At 42.1% G+C, this 20,923-nt stretch overlaps 1 long non-coding RNA gene across 1 annotated transcript; it reads right to left on the minus strand.

The window, feature by feature from the left end:
* Positions 1–268: 268 nt before the first annotated feature.
* LOC131910660 (uncharacterized) lies at positions 269–3,797 on the minus strand. The gene is made up of 2 exons (XR_009379191.1): positions 3,688–3,797; positions 269–429 (listed from the first exon to the last, which is right to left on the minus strand). It is a non-coding gene; the product is annotated as an uncharacterized LOC131910660 (long non-coding RNA).
* Between the last annotated feature and the right edge of the window lie 17,126 nt (positions 3,798–20,923).

A 20,923-nucleotide genomic window follows, 5' to 3' on the forward strand; every position in this document is an offset into this window, starting at 1 on the left:
CTGATCTTTGTGGTCTCATGCACAAATAGGTGTGCATACATGCATACATATATATAAATAAATTAATTATAAAAGAAAAAATACAATTTCCAAGTGCCTTAAACACATTTTAAGTTACATAGAAATATGAAATAAATGATAATTATCTTTCACTTCTCTAAATTCACTCTATATAGCAAATAGTATAAAATTACCAATCAATATTTAATTGGAAATGGAGCATATTATTGCTTGGCAATCCAATGAATAATGGCCATACAACAAAGTATTAAATTAAACATGAAATATAATTTTAATTCCTTTTAATTATGCCTGAATTTTAAGTACTGGGATACATTTTGTTGACTGTGTTTCTTCCTAAGACCTTCAGCGCATTTCATATCTTCAAGTGTTGCACTTCGAGCTCCTTCAGTTGAGCGAATTAATCACCTGTGAGAAAATACACAAAGAAAACACGTCTTCCTTTTCCTTCTCTTTCCTCAGAGCAAGCTCTGCTAGCAACATATTTATTTGGAGGGAAGTGCTGTGATGTGATTTCTTCCTGATGAAAATCAAAGATGCAGGAGACAGTTGAAAGCCTGAGCAGGGCTGCATCTTGAGATGGCCAGGCTGCTGAGAAAAATAGCTTATTGCTTTTTGAATTGCCTTATATTTTCTCCAAATTCTTAAACAGGCCCCAGAGAACAATTCATCGGATGTCTCTCAAAACTGGCTACCCGAAGAAATGCTGATTTTGTTTTTTAGTAAAAGTTGCAACAGTTGGAGAAGATGATCTAAGATTTTGGTCTTGTTGGTATGAACCACCAGCCAGCAGACTTCTCTGGTGTGTTAAAGGCAATGCCAAGAAACTCTGAACAGATGTAGGAAAAACAATTCAGATTTGATCATTCTCTTCTTGTAACTTTCTGGGTTCAATTCATTTTTTTTCCTTGAGTTCTTCTCCACTTTTAGTGGCTCATTTATTCTTTTCATTTTGTTTGGGTCAATTTCCCTCTTGAAGTCCAATGCAATCTAGTCCAATCTAGTCCAATCTAGTTAAATAAGTATTCATGATGTCAACCTGCCCTCTGCTTCCCTTCACAAAGAAAATCAGACAGTAGCTTACACGGTTTGAGCCCTGAGTACCGAAACTTATTTTAATTTGCTTGTGTTCTGTCTTCTTTCTTTCCAGTTAGGCTCAAGGTGTCACGCGCCTACCTGTCTGGCACCAATCCCATCTACCTGTTCCAGGACCCCATCCAGTCTATTTGCAGAGACATTGTGTCTCTCTGTTAACAAGGTCCTAGCTTGAAGAGTTGTCATTTGCCACCCAGTAGGATCCTTCCCACTGGAACCTGCAACTGAAGGTTGTTCAGCTGAACAAAAACAAACCCGGTACTATTCTGCCTCAGCTCCTCTCTCTTGCCAGTCCTCTGTTAACCCATTCTCTGCGAGGGAAATCTGTAATCACACTTTCATTTCCTGGCTGTCCGCTCCTACCCATCCTGGTTCTGTGTGTCTGCTGGGCCCACTGCCCCACTGAAGCTCCATCTGAGGCTGCAGAGCTGCATTTCCTGTTCTGTTTACTTGGCTTCTCAGTAGTATCTCCTGCTGTATTTCCCCTTGGTGGCCTCTTGTCCTTCTATCCCTATATCCTCTCTACACCAAGTTCTTGGAGATACCTCTAAATATCCCTTTGTCTGGACAAATGACAAGTTTGGAGTGAAAGGTCCAGGGCATCAGAGATAAGGAAGATAGAACAGGTGGGCCCAAGAGGTCTTAGATGAGCTGTTATATGCCAAGCAAGCTTATTAAGAAGTACAGCACCTCATATCCTGTTTCCAGGGGAGAAATGGGAGAGAGTCAGCAGAAACTATTGTACAATGGGACAGTCAGCAGGACGATCATCAAGTGATGTTTGCATGTGCTGCTTCCTGTTCCTAGAAAGTCTAACCATTTGTCTTGTCTGGTTAAATCCCTCCCTTTCCCCCTTTGCATAGCAGATCTACTGTTATTTCAAGAGGAGTACCTTTCTTCAGATTTCTAATCAGGTAAATTTTCTCTGGTTATGCCTCTCAATGCAGATGACTATGTGGTATACCACTAAAATCACTCCTCTGCCAACAGTAGGCTTCTTCTAAGGCAATATAGAAAGGTTGGAAAGAGTATTCTCCACGTCATACAAAGCAACACAGTAACCTGGCAAGGCAATTTCTTTTTGTGAAAAGGGTTCACCACAGCACTACGGCAGGAAGTTCACTTAGTTTTTATGCTAAAGCGGATAGTGACTATGCCTTATCCCATTACTGGAAGCTCAACCTCACAATCTGAATAGGTTGACTAATTAGTGCGAAGAGGGAAGGCGTGATAGTCAAGTCATGGCAATATCCAGGGGTTGAACAAACATGCCCATCACAAGATAAGATGGGAGAGGATTAAGAAATACTAGCCCTTGGTGGGCTAGCAACCTTTGACAGAAATAAAACAACATTTTCTTTTCACAGAAGACAGAATTATGGTGATGCAGGAAAAGAAAGGAGTCTCACCCTTTCTCACCCTGGAATCTGATTGAAACTCCTTGACAGCTGAGAAGCAAGAATTTGAACGCATTACATGTGAAAGGCAATGGCATAGATTCCTTTCACATACACATATTTTACGTTAAAGTAACAATGAGTCAACTTTCCCTGGATGAGTACGACCTTAACTAGGGCTTCCTTTTCTCATACATTTTTGGAGTCTCAGAGAAGGCCATAAACTCTGTTTACAGTTAATATATCCAACCTTCCTGCTACCCTTTGATCTAGTTTTAGCTTATCAACTATAATCTTGTCAGGTTCCCCCCCAGAACCACTTTGTGATCTCATTTAGGTTTCTTAGAAATCCTTGAAGATAATAACTTCAAAATTTGCCAAACTGATCTGTGACTATTTTAAAGATGAAGAAATGCATGTTCAGACAAGCCCACCTCCATAGTCAGGGTATGTCTTCCTTTCTTCCCAAGTGCTTTCTTTCTATTAACCTTTGTACTTAAAATCTACACTAAGGTCTTTTAATGAACCCCAACTTTCATACAGGGTCACCCTGAAATTTTTTTTCTGTGTCAAAGCCAAAGATTCAGTTTTACTGAAAAGAGGTCCCTAAGCAATTAATGGAAGGCCTCAGGAATCTTATGTAACAGAGTTCATTTTCATACTTGCCACCTTTGAGAATTACTTCTAGTTGTTGGACATGCTGGCCACTGATGTTGCCCAGCTGTGTCCTACATCAATCCTTGCCCTTAGCCAAAAGATGTAGTAACAGTCAATATGATACCTCATCCCTAAAGACAGCCCACATTCCACTATCCGTGGGTCAAGAGAGGAGGGAGATAGAAACCCTAGCTCCATTCTTTGAATTTAAAGTATCTCCAGAAAGGCCACTGTACTCCTGGGACTGCACAGATGTTCAGCTTCTCCCTGTACTCAACTCTGCTTCTCAGGGTCCCTCACTGTATAATCCCTAGGGCATTCTCCAATAATGCTCCTACACACTCATCACCAAACCAGTGTCAACAAAACCCAACCAGTGGCCCCAATGTTCCTTTCCAACATCTGTCATGGCTATGGAGTGATGTCAATGGCCTGTCTCTGGTTGTCAGGTGTAGTGCCCCCAAAATCCTGTGACCTTGCATGAGTCTCTTACACTCTTCTGTCTTCCATACCTTACCTACTTCATTAGAAGAATTAAACTCCTTGGAATAGGATCTTAATTACCCAGGGATAGAATGGCAAATTAGAAGGTGGCTTAAGCAATACATATTTGTTTCTTGAGGTTCTAGAAGCTGGAATGCTGAGACTATGTCATGAGAGCCCCACTCTTATGACATCATCTAACCTACAAAACTTTCAAAGACCTTACTATGCTGCCTGTGATAGCTCCACACTGGGGGCTGGTGTGGTAATGAATTTAACAGGCCTAGCTAAAATATCCAGTCAATAGCAAATAGCATTTGGAGATAGCTGATTCTCAGTGATAGCTACTGTGCTTATGGGCACTATTATTCCAAAGGATTTTGTTGCTTTTATCTAGAGACAATCTGAAATATAGATACCTTTTAGCAGGTTAACATCTTAAATTGAGCTTTTACAGCTGGGTTACTACAAATATGCTAATTCCATGAGATGACGCATAAATAAAGGCTCTTTTGTTTAAGTAAGTGTGAGGGAAGCTCACAAATCTCACACTTGGAGTACTAGAGCACAGAACTACTTAATAGCTCAGAAAAGTGCCTGGAAAGATGGTTCAGTGAGTAAAACACTTGGACCCGAGTTCAGATCCCCAGAATCTATATGAAGCCTGTTGTGCACATCTGGGATCCCAATGTTCTTTCTTTGAGATGGGATGCGACATGGTAGATTCCTGGAAACTCCAAGGGCCAGATAGGTTGTCATATGTAGTAGGAGACCCTATTTGAAACAAGGTGGACACCTGAGTTTGTCCTCTGACTTCCACACATGAACTATGGTGTGCACACACACACACACACACACACACACACAGACACACACACACACACACAGTGGTGGGGGGAGACAGTGAGACAGAGAGACAGAGAGAGAAAGGATTTAATTTAAAGAAGGAGGAGAGTGAAAGAAAAGCTCAGCAAAATACTTTGAGTTAATTACCTTTGGTGGAGCATTTTCGCTCCTACAACTACTCTGCCTTGCTAGTGTCCCACACAAATGTGATTGCTCGGGCCACCACTGCAAAAGCCTTAATAAAGACTAAATAACAGCCCTGAACATGACAAATTATTGGATAAACATTAGGTCTTCTAAAGACTCAAATTGCCTAGAACTTCCTCGATGTAGACAGTAGATGTGTTTGTAATGTCTCCTTGCTGTGAGCAGCACAGGATTCTGATCCTGGATTTTTATCAGTGTCTTTTGGTGGCAGTGACTGATGGGTGTAGTTAGGGAGTCCCAAATCCAGCTGAGAAAGCCTCCTTGTTACAGTTACTTTTAATAAGAAGATTTATTGCCTTACATGCACCGAGCTTCCTTTTTCGATAAGCAAGATGTTTCCAGTGAATAAGACAATATATAAATAATTCTTTTGTGTGTAAATGGTTAATAGGAATGGAATGGGAGAAAGGATAGAAAAGAAATATTAACATATGAGTGAGTTAGTAGGCATCTCAGTTTTCTCAAACATTTGACAACAAAGAAAAAACCCTGTATGTAAGAAGGTACACACACACACACACACACACACACACACACACACACACACATCTATACACATACAATAGTAAACAATGGCATGAGTATTGGTATTCCAAATACATCTATTGAAAGCCTAATCCCATATGAGGCTGTTTGGTCGTGAGTGTGGAACATTAGTGAACATAGTTAATGCCTTTATCCAAGGAAGCCAGCTAGCTAGCTAGCTTCCTTTCCTCTCTCTGAGATACAATGAAAAGACGGTGATGTGTGAATCAGGAAGCAAGCTCTTAACAGACATGGGATCTACCAGCACCTTCACCTGCCTTAGGCTTCCTACCCTCTGAACCACAGGACAGTGGTGTTTAAGACACCCACATATATTATTCTGTTATATCAGCCTGATAAAACAGGGCCAGCTCTGTCTCCACCTGCGACTCTCTTTTCATCGCTCATCTTTTATTCTTCCTTCTTGGTGTCTTTATTCCTCCTTCTCTTCCTCCTCCTTTCCTCCTTTCCCTTCACCTCCTCCTCTCCCATCTCTTTCCTTCTTTCTGTTTATTTTCCCTCCTGATTAATGCCAGAAATTACATTGATATACTTTTGTGTAAGAGAATTCAGGCTCTGCTCTCTGTTGCTTTTTGTCGGAGAGTCCTTTGTGGCAGAGGTGACTCCTTAGACATTCATCCAGATTACACACATATATAATTTTATCTCATGAAAAACAGCTCCCTAGTCATCTGGGATTTTGTTGATATTTTCTACCTTGGTCTTTTTGGCATTTTGTGTCTGAATAGACCATCAGAGACGAAATGTTTGTGGATCTACAACTGAAAAGTTTTAGTTATATAAAAATTTCTCTTTCTCAAGTACTTTTTAAGAATGTCCTCTTACAATGCGACTTTTTTCTTAACAGTTTTGCAGCATCTTTCTTCTAGGTTTGGAGAGCAAGGCTCTAATGAGCATTTGGAGATCAAAGAAATGTAAGTCTGTAAGGGTTCTTCCTTGATCCTGGGAAAATGTATGCAAATCAGTTTTGGCCTTGAGGAAAGAAAGTTTATCATGAGCTGGTGTTGTGCATGGGGCAAAAAGATTCCAACTGCTCCACATGACAGTAAGAAGTGTTTAAAAACAGGGCAGGGTTTCCCACACATCAGGGTACTTTCTACTGTAGTTTGAGAGCCAGACTGTCCCAGGAAAGCATTCCAATGTTTACCATCCATCCATCTGTCTTTATACCCAACCCGTCTACCAATCTGTCTAATCATTCTTCACTGATTGATTGATTGATTGATTCATTCATTCCCATAAACCACATGAACTGAGGTCAAAGCAAGTAGAAGTAAATTTGACTTAGCCCCCTGTTCACTTAGGAAAGACTTATTTTCCATGTTTAATACAGGGCAATCAAGAAGGTACAGCTGAGAAGCATGCCAACAACTGTCAATTTCAAGCCCTGGGAATATTCTTCAGGAAATTGTCCTAGGGTAACACCATTTGCCTGCTGATTCAAGGGGGCTCTTCAAAGCATTAGCACCTTAGGATGACAACGAAAAGAATGTTGTGAGAAATCCCAGCCACTATAAACAGAAAACAAAAATGGAATGGTACATCCTGAAGTTGTGTGGGCAGGCATGGGTATAAGGTCTTTAAAAAACAGAGTAAAAGACAAGTCATTATTGAAAAGTCTCTCACTTCCCTTATCATGGAGATATTTCTAATAACACCAGAAATAATAGACCTTCCCATTGTTTAATGGTGTTTTCCAGGTGGTAGTATTGTTCACACCCAGGAACCTATGTAGTTCTTTCTGTATTAAAATTAATTTATGAAGGCTAGTGTGTAGCTCAGTAGTCAGTGGCAGAGGACCTGTCCAGCAAGTACAAGTCCCTGGGCTTGACTCCCAATTCTGCTTGAAAAAGCCTTATTATTATTGTTGTTGTTATTATTTTATTGCTTTATTTTGACACAGAGTTTCACCATATAGCGCTATTTGTTCTGGAAATCAATATGTAGATCAGGGTAGCCTTGAACTTACAGTAGCACACCAGCCACTGCCTCCTGAATATTGGGATTAAGGGTGTATGTCACCAAGCCTGCTATGAAAACTCAAATAAATTATTGCTTTCTTCCCTGATATGGATTGACATCTCTATTTCAAAGCACAGTTCCTGAAGTATGGCCTCTCTTCAGGGGTGGATAGATAGGACACATGTACAGTATTCTTGCATACACACATATTTTATTAAGAACTCCAGATAGCTTCTTTTATATTGGATCAAAGGCAAGTTGAAATAAAGCCTCTGCAAAACTTTCTATCTTGAGAATATGTTCTTGACTTTTATATCTTATTAATTATGAACAAAAACACAGTAGCATAAACACAGTAAAAGCAAGAGGAAATAAGCCATAAAGGATTAAAAGGAGAAGGAAAAGGCAAGATAAAGGACAGTTTGGAAAGCAATGTTATTTTTTATTATTTGGTGCAGAAAACTGTGAAGCACATAAAACAATCTACAGGAAGTGGAAAAGATTTCTTCTCATTACTGGCCTTGAGGCAATTTTTTAAGCTGCCATAAACTGACAAACAGACATGATGGATATCATTATAAAATACACTGGGTTGGAAAATGGAGCACGGAATGAAATGGTCCACATCAAAGGTAAAAAAGAGAAAGTCCCACCGAGACTCTACAGGGTGAGCAGCTCTGAGACTTGTAAGGAATAATATCACGAAATTAGCCCAAACTGCTGTATTTTTTCTATATGATCATCTATTCCTTATACCAATTTCATGACAAGATCCACCAAGTAAAATTAAGGCCAGTGGTGCTAATTTTGCAAAGTGATGTAACTAGATCTTTATTCATATTCAAATAAAACGTTTTCATTTTCGAAATATGTTAATGATTATATTATTGGTATTCAAATATAGCTGAGGTAGGATGTGAGAACTCTGTCTGACCCAGAAGGACCACTGTGTTTATGTGAATAGTTTCAAAGTTATTGAAAATACTAACAATAGAATGGGTGTAATAAGGCATTGCCCTCTTGAAGTCAAAATAGCTGTGGTTACCTGCAGGTGATGGTCATCAGGTTGTGAGATTTTGATGCTGGAGAGACAGCTCAGCAATTAAGAGCTCTTGCTTCTCTTGCTGAGGACCTGGGTTCAGTTTCCAGCACCCACATCTCAGAGAGCTCTGTAACTACAGATCCACAGAATCCAACACCCTGTTCTGGCTACCATGGGCTCTGCACGCAAATGATTCATATACATAACCCTCAAACACACACACATATACATAAAATATGTGAATAGATCTTCAAAAAAAAAAGATTGCAAGATTGGGGCCTACTAAAATTCCCTTTAGACGGGGATAGGCAGAGGGTCACCAGATCCTCATCTGAGATTTCAGGCACCCTCCCTTTCTCATGCCCCAGCTGCATGTAGTCTTACCAAGCATGTGCGTGCATGTGTGTGAGTGTGTGGTATGTGCTGTATTACACTGATGGGGGTGGGCACTCCATGGTGCAGTATCTGTGGGTTACATGTGGCGGGAGAGCTTCTGGTACAGCTGCTCCAGTCTTTGCAGTCCTGTAAGGAACCACTCACCTGTGCTGAGTAACTAACGCAATAAACTCACGGGTTCACAGAGCTAGACACAGATGAGTTGTTTCTTTGGATTAGGGTGAAGAGATGTTTCTTTGTGACTCTCCAGGAAAGGTCACCCAGCACCGCTGTTCTACGGCCTCACAGTGATCAGTTAAGGGCTAGTCTTGAGGGAGTCCCTTTTCAGTTCTTCCTTCAGAGTCCTGGGCCACTGCAGATGACAGAGAACTGTGCATAGGGCATAGAGATATTTATTGCCTTCAACCTTGGCCTTGTCCTAGCTATTCTCTGGCCAAGTTATTTAAGTTTCTGGCATGTTATCACATTTAAAATGTATATGACATTATTGGGCATGGTACTTCATGCCTTTAATCCCAACTCTGAAGCGGTAGAGGCAGATGGATCTCTGTGAGTTCTAGGCCAGACTGCTCTACATAATGAGTCCAAGCCAACCAGTTCCAGACCAGCCAGGGCTAAGTAGTGAGTTCCAGGCCATCCAGAGCTACATAGTGAGAGATTCAAAATAAAATAAAATGAAACATAAAATAGAATAAAATGGAGCGGCAAATCTTATCTCCCATGATTATATAAAAAGTAAGAAAAAGAAAGTTATTTATGAAAGTCACAATCCTTACTTTCTCTCTGCCAATTAACTGTCTTTAACAGGATGCTCCTTACAGGAACTACACATGGTAAATAGCCACAGGACCTGTGCATTGATGAGGCCTGCCTTCCTGCAAAATGTCAGGTAGGCAGGTATGTAGTATTGATTCCTAGCTAACTCTCTCCTCCTATATGTAAAAATATCCCACGTAGTATAGAGAGCTGATTTTTATCTAGCCAGGAAAAGGATGTTGTCCTTTGATATATAATACTTATGGCTGCTTTACTAGAGTATTTGATGGTCCACAACCTCAAAACTCTTATGCAACCTGGATAGTGAATGAGTTCCCTGAATCGCAGTTTTTTTACAACTAATACCTTTTACCTTTTCCCTCTTAATTATGTTGTTGTACTACAACATTGAACTACAGGAAAGGTAGTTTTGTAAGTTTTTACCTACACATGTATTTTATTAAAAGCAGCATTCGTTGTGAAAGTAAAGTGAAAACCACAGCATCTATTGTATAAAACAGTCTATTTCATTTTTAATATGTGTAAGTGTTTTACATATTTATTTGTAAATATTAAACCTTATACGTTATCCATTAAAATTTTATACAGGTGTGGTGGTTTGAATAAGAATGGCCCCCATAGGTTCATATATGTGAATGCTTCGTCACCAGGGAGTGGAACTGTTTGAAAGAATTGCAAGGAGTAGGAGGTGTGGCCTTGTTGGAGGAAGTATGTCATTTAGGGTGAGATTTGAGGTCTCAAAAGCCCATGACAGGCCCAGAGTCTGCGGATCTGGATATAGAACTCTCAGCTACTTTTCCAGCACCATGTCTGTCTGCATGTCGCCATGCTCCTCATCATGATGACAATAATGGACTGAACTGTAAGCCAGCCCTCAGCTGAATGCTTTCTTTTATAAGAGTTGCCTTGGTCATGGTGTATCTTCACAGCAATAGAACACCGACTGGGACAACAGATATGCAGTGCACTGAGACATCCAGCAGCAGAGGAATGGATAAAGAAAATGTGGTGGGACTGGAGAGGTGGCTCAGTAGGGAAAGGTACCTGTCACCAAGGGTGACAGCCAGGACACACATTGTGGAAGGAGAGAACCAGCTCCTGAGGGTTGACCTCGGACCTCCCCATGTGCACATGTGCACTATGTCACTTGATGCTCACATTTGCTTCCAGAGGGTTGGCAGGGAGGGAGGAAAGAGAGAGAGAGAGAGACACTAAATAAATAAAGCAAAGCAAAACAGAAAGACAAATACGAAATACACAACAAAATATTTTTTCCATCTGAAAGAAGAATAAAAGAAAAATAGATGCAACTGGAGATAGCTACTATATTAGTCCTGACTTAAAGAAGCATCAGAGTTCTAAGGTACAGTCAGTCCACCATGGGAAGAAGTCACGGCAGCAGGAGCTTGAGGCAGTTGGGCACATGGCATCTGCAGTCAAGTTCCAGAGTGAGATGAGTGCTGGTGCTCAGCTCGCTTTTCCCTTAGTATTCAGTTCAGAACTCCAGCCCAGAGAATGGTGCCACCCATTGTCTGATGGGTCTGCCCATCTATATTCACCTTGTCTGGATAATCTCTCGCAGATGTATTCAGAGGCTCATCTCTCAGGAGATTATGTCAAGTTGACAATACCAGAATCACACCCCCCTTTTTTTCTTTGCTAAACACTTGAGTACAGTCATAATAGATGTTTGATTTTAAGCTAGCATATACTGGTCTGAAAATTTTACCAGTGAGCACAATTTGAACACACCAATCCACGTGAGAAAAGCAGTCTGTGCCATGACACTGAAGCAGCATTTCTTTAGTGTTTAAATGACCCAGTGGAGAGATGGGTGGGTGGGTCAGGGTGTAGAGGAGGAGGCCATGACTACTCTGTCCTTTTAAAATGCTTTCACAGGGTGCCTAAATCTTTGATGCACTTGGAACTTATCCCGGTGTATTATTTGAGGTTTTGGTGCAATTTCACTTTTTTTCTGCAATGTCTCTCTGGGTTCCCCAAAGCCATTTATTTACTAAACTATATTTTCCCCCATAGATTCTGAATGCCAGCTCAATATCTGCTACAACCACTGGAGTTTAATCAAGAGAGGGACATGATCTATTCTTTTATTCATTTGTGTCTGAAGTAGGGCCTTTTGTTTTTATTATCTTTCTTCCCACAGAAGATTTACAATTCCAGACCCAACACTGCAAAAATGCCCATCCATATTATTTTTGTATTGTAAAAGAGCAGGCTGAGTTGCATTCTGAACAATACTACACAAACATTTACAACGAAAATCAAATGCCTTCCCCAAGGGAGGAGCCCATGAGGCGGGGAAATGAGCTTCCAAGTGGAGCTAGGAAGCTCCCATGCCTTACTAGATTCCTTTCTAATATTCATCCTTAGACTACTATGAATTAGTAATATCCATACTTAGTGGCTGAGTAGCTAGACTATGCGGAGGGTAATTTGATATTCATTTGCATTTCTGTATAACAGCTGTTGGGGCTCTAGACTTTACTACACACTTCGGGTTTGACGCCTCGCGATGATCTACAAGTCGCTGTATTAGATGCCTGTTTCATCGCTGGGAGGAGACACCCAACCAAAGCAACCCAGGCAAGGGAAGTTTTGTTTCAGTTTGAAAGGATAGGCCACCATGGGAGAGCGGTCCTGGTGACAGGAACTCGGGGCAGCTGCTCACATCGCATCTGCAGCTAGACAGCAAAGACAGATGGCTGCCCATGTTCAGCTCTTCTTCCTTTTTATGGAGTCCTGTGCCCATCTGTGGACTGGCTCCGCCTCCATTCAGGGTGGGTCTTCTTACCTCATTTAACCTAACTAATCTAGATAATCCCTCCAAGGTGTGTTCAGAGTTTTGTCTCCTAGGTAATCTGGGTAACATTGCATGTGCCTCAGTTTCTCTGTCATTGAAATAGAGATAAAATCAACACCTGCTGTCATGGATGACTGGGTAACACCCATGAAGCTCAGTGCATGGCATGGTGTGGGTAAATGAGCTCTCCTGGTTTCCTATGTGAATTAAGGTCTGGTAGTATTTCAAGGTCATACACTTTTATATTACCAAACTGAGGGCCAGGAGGAGTTATCTCATCCTTTGCCCTTGGTGTCACACAGACCTGGGTTTGTTTTCATTTAGCTCCTTGGCTGAAAGTTGTGACCCACTTAGTCTGTTTCTTTATCTATAAAGAGGGTTTTCTGGGTCCTCGTGGTGATGCAGTATGGCACACATTAGTTGATCGCAGGAACAGAGTCCAGTTGAACACCTGGCATACAGCATAGGCAACTACAACCACATATTTTCCTTTCTCTCCGGAGGTTGTAGTGGTCATTAACTTCCCTAGTAACCTGGCCACTCCTCCATCAGCCATTCTCCTAGGAGAACTGCCTATCACCCTATCAACAAGGGACCAAGGTAAAAGCCTCTTAATCTTAGTTCACATTCTGGAAATATTTACCCTGAGTCCCTTGTGGCAGCAGATCCACAGCTCTGGGATATGGAGAGAAGCAAGGAGAGGGAGTCCAGTCTCAGGGCAGCACAGGCCCCACAATGGCTTCAGTTTGCACTGGTTTCCTACACCCAGCTGAAGTCTCCCTGCTTTTTTTCCCCCTCTTGCCTGTTCCTTTTTTAACCCTAGAGCAGCGGTTCTCAACCTTCCTTATGCTACGACCCTATAATACAGTTCCTCATGTTGTAGGGACCCCCAACCATAAAATTATTTTCTTTACTACTTCATAACTATAATTTTGTTACTGCCACAAATCATAATGTATTGCCAAAGGGACCGCAATCCACAGGTTGAGAACCATTGCCCTAGAGAATAAACAGTTGTTTTTACTTCTACAGGGTGGAGTTGATGATTCTCTCCTCCCACAGCCCTGAGGCTGCTTCCCAACATAACTAGCTTCTGCCCATGCTGCCTCCTTGCATCTCTAGACTCTGCTGTGCCCTATAGATTATAGGGGCTGGACCTACGATCACAGATCACAGATCCTAGAGGCCTGATTATCACTTGAAGTAATGTCATTTTTTTCTTTCAGAGACCCCACAACACTGCCAAAATAGGCTACTGTCACAAGAAAGGGTCTGGAGAGAAAGTTTATATCGTTTCGTAAGAAAGATTTTTAGAGATTATTATTGGTGTGTATGTGTGTGTGTGTGTGTGTGTGTGTGTGTGTGTGTGTGTGGTGTACGTGCACACATGAGTGAGGGTACTGCAGAGGCCACCAGAAGTTTTTGATTTCCTTGAAGTGGGGTTACAGTGATTGTGAGCTGCCTTGCTTGGGTGCTGAGAACCAAACTCCAGTCGTTAGCAAGAGCAGTATGCACTCAACTGCTGAACCATCTCCCCAGCCCCTGGTTCATTTTACTGGTACCAAAATGACAACTAGATCCAGGGCATAATTCAGTACTACAAAACTGATTATTTTTTGAATAATAACAGCTAACATTTCTATACCGGACTACCACATTGCACACTCAGCACTTGGCATGATGCTTTTCAAGTCAAACGAGAAAAGAAGCCTCTGAAGTCAATTCTGCAGTGCACATACTTTACACATGAAGCAGTATTGAGACCTGCAGAGGTTAAATGACATGCAATGCATAGTTAAGAAATGGCAAAGATCCAACACCCATCTGCCCCACGTAAAGTTGAGGCCACGTGGATGGTAGATGGTATCTCTTTTCTAATTCTTGGTCTCTTAGCTAAGGGACTATCCATGGTTTCTGGTGGAAGACTTTCTCTCTCTCTCTTTTTTTTTTTTTTTTGGCAGGTGTCAGTTGTGGGTGTCACAGACAGGAAGATGCTCACAGGTAGACTTCTTTCTTCTTCTAGCCGGTTGCGTCATGGCTTCTGGGTAGAGGTGGCTTAAGGACATCCAGTAGTGTTGCTTCTGTAGGCCACCTAAGAAAGTTCTCAGAACTACAGAGTGTCAGAGCCATTTCCTCTTCAAGGTCATTGTTCTGCACCCCCAGAGCAGGGGGGCTGTCCAGTGAACTGAAAACTCAGTTTCCTTTTGAACTTGGCGTTGCCTGAAGAAAACTTACATCAGTTCTCGTTTTCGTGACGGATACAGGCCCTGGTGTCTTTTCCTTAACTGTTAGACCTTCCTTCAGCTGTTCTCAGGCTGATGATGCTGGCCGTCCGCTGCCAGGCCTCGGGTAAATCTCTGAGGTTGTTTTCCTTCAAAGAGTGTATTCAAGGGCTTGAACGGATACCATACTGCTACTTTGCACAGTGCAGGTCCAATGATAGGTGTGCCCTCAGGCTCCTGCTGGCTGACACAGGACTTAGAAGGAGTCTATTCTGAGAATAAAAAGCACAGGGCATGTGGGGACAGTTCCTCCTCCCCAACTTAGTGAGCAAGCCAGCCATCTCTTAGGCCTTTTCAGGGCTACTTCTATTCTTGGAGACAAGCCTTTCATGTTGCTTCCTATCTCCTCACTTTTGTATGTTTTCAAATAACTCCAGGCAGAGAGCTAGCCAGAGAACAGTCACCAAAACCTGGGGCAAATTTTTAGCAAAGATCAGAATATATCTGCAATCACCAAGATGTGGAATGCACCTGAGTGCCTGTTAGTGGTTGAATGGATGAAGGAAACATAGCACACATGCATGATGGAATAATGTTCAGTCATCAGACGAATGGGATCCTGTCACTTAGAGTCACATGAATAAAACGGGAGGATATTGTAAAATAATCTGAGCACAGAAAGAAGAATACCGTGTATTTCCATTCTTATGTTGGTGTAAAAGAAGGCTGATCTAAAATTGAGAGAGAACAGTGGTTGGTATGGCCTGGGGACGATGTGGGTGGGAGCATAACTGGGGGATGGTTAATGGGTGGAAACACACATTCTAGTGTTCCTTAGCCTAGCAAAGTAAGTAAGGTTGTTAACAATTGACTGCATACTTAAAAATAGCTAGTAGTGAGGATTTTCAGTGCTCCATATACATATACTGGGAAACTCGTTGTATGTATCGAAATAGCATACTCCACAAGTGCAAATTAGGATGCATCAATTAAAAAGAGCAATATTTGTGAGAAGAAGGAAACTGATGGAAAGAGCCGGGCCACAAGCAGCTAGAGTCTCTAGCACGGGCAGGCATGGGACTTTGGCTCTCAGCGTAGTGCCAGCAACAGGGGCTACAGCAGCTGAGCACAAATAGATTTGGTTGCCACATGTTAGTTACAGGTACCACTTTTTTTTTTTTTTTTTTTTTTTGCAGTCATTGAAGCTGAACTATGAGCCAGGCTAAAATACTGGCAAGACCCCTAATGGTTGAATGAGGTCCACTCAAATGAAGGAGGGCAACCTGCTTGCCCAACTGTCAATTAACATGTCAGGCACATCTTAACACCTTCACAGATGTACCAGGACTAGCACTTGATCAAATATCTGAACACTCCACAGTCAAATGTTAAATAAATCCCTCACCTCAAACCGAGGTCATAGAACCAGCCCAGGGCTTCAAGAAACCTGCCAAATAAGCAGCACCACTTGTCCTGGAGGCAGGAGCTTGAAAAATCAGGCAACCTGGCCCTTCTTTCACCATGCAGTTTATTTGTTTTTAATTTTTTTTTTAAAAGCTGTGTTTCTGATTCTGGTGAAGCCAGGCTCTCCCCTCTCCCTACTCCCACTTATAAAATCTGATTCTCAAACCCCACAAGGGTTCTATCTGTATTCTCTAATACAGAGCCGCCAAGTTTGGGAGCACTAACCTCTCTGGCCAATAAAGTCAGCTCTTACTGTTTTGAGGTTGCAACGAATCTATCCTTTCATTTTTCTCTGCTGACTTATTTCTTACACAGTAGATGCACATAACTAACCACGACAAACTACGAGAACGCTGTTCTCATGTTGTAGATGAAATTAGCTAGGCACAAGCATTTTGTCTCCAAATTACACAAAACCCAAAGGGGATGATGTCACCTAATCAATGTGGAATTTTGAGTTTAAATGCTGACAGGACAAATACATGGTACCAGGTAAGTCTTTAACAGGTATGTTTACATAAACAAGGGGTCAGAAAGACATACCTGGAAAGTGACTATTGGGCTAGGCTCTTCTATTTGCTTATTTATTTTTTGAAATAGTGTCTCACGGTGTATCCCTGGCTGGCTTAGGGCTTACTTTGTAAGACCAAGCTGGTCTTGAATTCACAGAATCTGCCTACCTCTGTCTCCTGAGTGCTGGGATTAAAGGCGTGCATATCATGCCCTTATGGGCTAGGCTCTTAAGGTTGAGGAATAGTTGACACAGGAAAGTAGCAAGTATATGAAGGCTCCAGACTGAGAAAGAGCCCAGTGGGAAGTGACTAGACAGACAATGCATAAGACTGGAGCCCAGAGTACAATGTGGGGTTCAGGGATAGAGAAGGAGAGGGACAGTCGGGTGCTTGCCGGCATTTGCAGGCTATGTGAAATAGATCTATGTGTTGTGATCCTGACAGCATCAGGTTGCCATTGAAGACTGTTCTGAAAGTCATAGGAAAACAGTCTGCACTTAGCGAAGGGGCCCCTGGCTGTGCTCTCAGTACCTGGCTGAAGGAGATGATCAGTGTTATAGTTTGAATCTGAAATGTCCCCAACACCCATGTTTTGCTGCTGTTTCCCAGTTGGTGGTACTATTTTGGAAGGCATGGAACCTTTAAGAAGTAGGTCATTAGGGTAGGCCTTTGGCGTTTGTATCAGGTCCCTGTTTCCTGGCTTGCTTTCTGCGTTTGTATCAGGTCCCTGTTTCCTGGCTTGCTTTCTGCCTCCTGGTCCACTGTGGTGTGAACAGCCTGTGCCACACACTCCTGACAGCCATGGACTGAGATGTTCCACAAGCCACTCTGCTATGACGGACCGAAGCTATGAGCCAGAGCTAACACTTCCAAACCCCAGGTTGCTTCTGTGGTTTACATCAGTTGCAGAAATGTGAGCACTAAGTGATGCAGCCAGACTGGGTGGAAAGGAGCCAAAGGGGCTGGCTGTGGTCCACCGTGGAGACATTGGGAGCTTGAACATGAATGGAACCCATGGAAAGGTTCAGTAGTAGATGAGCACAGTGTGCTGTGACTCAGAGGGCAAGAAAGAGGAGATCCAGGTGGAAGCTGTGCCCTTGAGAAGCTCTTGTTGGGGGACAGAGAAACTCATAGCTATTGGGGTTTTCCTGTCTTCATCCGTGTGTATGTGTGTGTGTGTGTGTGTGTGTGCGTGTTGTGTGAACATGAGTGTACAAGTGTACATGCACATGTGTATATATGTGTGTGGAGATCATAAAACAAAGAACCTCAGGTGTCATTCCTCAGGAGCTGTCTACTTTTTTTTCCTTTGAGACAAGGACTCTCCCTTGTCTGGACATTATCAAGTAAACTAGTTTGGCTGGAGCCCCAGTGATCTACCTTTCTCCCAGCAGTGGGTTTACAAGTATGGGCCACCACTCCCTGACTGTTTTGAGGCAGTATCTATAGAACAAACCCAGGTCTTTGTGCTTGCAAAGCAAGAACTTCACTAACCGACCTACCCCCATCCCAAGTCCCCCTTTTTCCTTTTCTTTTCCTCCTCCCTTTTCTTTTCTTTTCTTCCTTTCTTTTGAGACAGGATCTATCTATCATCTATCTATCTATCTATCTATCTATCTATCTATCTATCTATCTATCTATCTATCTATCTATCTATCTATCTATATCTATATCTATATCTATCCCAGGCTGACCTCAAACTCAGTATCCTCCTCAGCCTCCTTAGCAGCTGAGGTTCCAGACTTGTACCACCAGAGCTAGACGGCTATTGGACATTAAAGCGGGGTGTTTCACACAATACCTTACTGGCCCTGTGTGAGTCAGGCCTCTCTCAGTGATTTTATTTTATGTTTTTGCAAATATTTAAAGACCTGTCATTTGCAAGCACTGATTTTTAGATACATCAGACTGGATTCAAGGTTATTACAATGACACCGTGCTGCAGAAGATGATATAGCACACCAGTCTGGGTCTGCTTGCGAGGTGCTGCTTCTATGGTGCACCCTCTTGAGGGTTTGGGTTGCACTTAGGGAGGAGACTACGTTCAGAACAGCTATGCACCAGCGACAACCGAAGACAGAGTGAGGCACCACCAACCTGCTGCGAACCAAGGGGACAGAGTGATTAATTCTGACATGAACCTTAAACACACAGGGAAAGCAACAGAAATAAAACATAAACAGAATCGACAAATAACCTTTCACAATAAATAATGCGTATCGATGAACCACCCTCATGCTGCTGCCCGCCGCTCTCAGGCTTTCGATATCTGTGCGGTGTCACCAACACACACAGTTCCAAGTGGAAGCCACTGTTAGTTTTCCTGTGAGTGTATATCTGAGGGTGCCTGCTGACCTAATTTCTGTATTTCTTAGTGTTTACCCAGATTTTCTCCTCTCTGATGCTGGGGAGTTAAAGTATTTATCTTTTTGCAGTCAGGTATGAGTGTTTATGGCAAAATAGCTCACTTCATCCTGCTTACAAAACTGCAACAGGGAAACCATGTGTCCGGAGGCTGCTGGAGAAATTGATGAGAAAGCTGGGTGCTGGCAGCGACACCAGGAGCTGAGGGTCCTTAATCTTCCGGCCTAGCCATGGGCTCTCTGGGCTTTCAGCATCCAGCGCACTGAATGTTCTAGCAGCGGCAGCCCTGTTAACCTCTCAGGAGAGGCATTTGAATAAATGCTGCGAACTTCTGCAGTATATTTCATCTGGAAGGACAGGAGTCCATAGTTCACCCTGACATCTTACGTATTTCAAATTACTATCGATAAGCACTAAGCTGACATCTTTCGGAGGATAATTTTCCAGTAGCTTAAAATAACATTTTAGATGCTCCTTGTAATAGCTATGTGAAATTGGACCAGGCATTGTCCTTCTTTATGTGAGATATGGAAGCACTGGCCCCAAAGGAAAATACCTTTGAGGAGTTGCCTCTCATGTGATTTATAAAACTCTTCCATATCAGAATGGTGTGTTTAGATATCTGAAGCCACTTAATAACTGCTAATGTGTTTTTACTTAGGGAAAAGAGCAGGCTGGCTAAGCTTTTGATTTTGTAGAAATAGAAATTGAGGACATGGAAGGGACCTTGGAGGGAGAAAACAAGGAGGAACCATACATCTTGTTATTTTCTCTTTCAGCTAGAAAACATAAGGTATTAAATGGGAAATGGAGGCAAATGTACCTCCCCGCTCCCAACTCTAGTACCAAAAGGAAGCTTCTAGAAAGGTAAATCACGACAGAGAACAGCTTGGGGTAGCCTGTGGCCATAGACTATCTGCCCACGGCCCTCTGGAGGCCACTGTAAAAGGAGACACCATCATGAGGTTGTGCTCAAATTATCGCAAAACTCAGCCTGGGAGAATCTCACAAGGTCAGCACATAACCTAGAGAAAAACGACACCCAGTGTGATAATGGACGCAGGCTCAGGATGACCTCACCACAGTTTGGGATGGATCCCTGTGCCTCGAGGCCATTTTCATTTTTTATTTTTTGATATCTTCTTTCTGTACCTCAATACTAGAGAGAACAAATATAATATTCTTCTGAAATAACTGGGATAATATTGTCCTTAAGAAAAATTTTATGTATTTAAAAAGCAATTTGAAGCTGAGCTTGGTAGTACATACCTGTAATCCCAGAATTTGGGAGGTGGAGGCAGAAGTATCAGGAGTTCAATTGTCCTCAGCTCTATAGGCATTTGGAGGGCAGCTTGAGCTATAGGAGACTGTGTCAAAAAACAAACAAACAAAAAAACCTAAATGGGAATAAACAAACAAACAAAGCAGTGAATTTATTATAGAAATCTTGGTAAGTAAGAATTAAAACATTTTGTCCTCTTTTCTCCCAGCATTTAATGTCTGGCCCATAAAGAGTCAATAAATATTTACTGAGTGAATGACATGGACCTACAAGCCAGCCAAAGATAACTTACTCATTTTGGTGTTTAGCATAAAATTAAAAAGACTTTTGTGCATCTGCAGTTTAATTAATAATACATTTGCAGGGGCCTAAGGGTGTAGCTCAGCTGTAGAGCTGGCCCAGCATGTGTGAGGTCCTGCACTAGACACAATCAAATTTGTATTCAGCCTCTGTCTTCGCATGTCTGGTCACAAGCCATATTTTATACAGATAGATTATATCTGTAAGTAGTATATTGTACACATTATTTTTTTATATCTACATACATGTCACATACATATACAAAGGATCATGAGAGTTATTCTATAATGACTATGAGGGAGTTCTGAGGATGGAACCCAGACCTAGTTCTTGCTATGCAAGTACTCTGAGACACACCCGAAACCCCCTAATTTCTACCCTTTTGTTCACACTATTCACCCAGAGGTACCTAAGAAATGAGTAAAGGACACCTCCCTTAACTGTATGGGCATTTTCAGAGATTAATTATAGCACCAGGGCACTAACCCAATGAATGGCTCAATGCATCCAGGTCATTAGGGGAGGGTAG

The sequence above is a fragment of the Peromyscus eremicus genome, chromosome 5 (genome assembly GCF_949786415.1).
Source record: "Peromyscus eremicus chromosome 5, PerEre_H2_v1, whole genome shotgun sequence".
NCBI lineage: Eukaryota > Metazoa > Chordata > Mammalia > Rodentia > Cricetidae > Peromyscus > Peromyscus eremicus.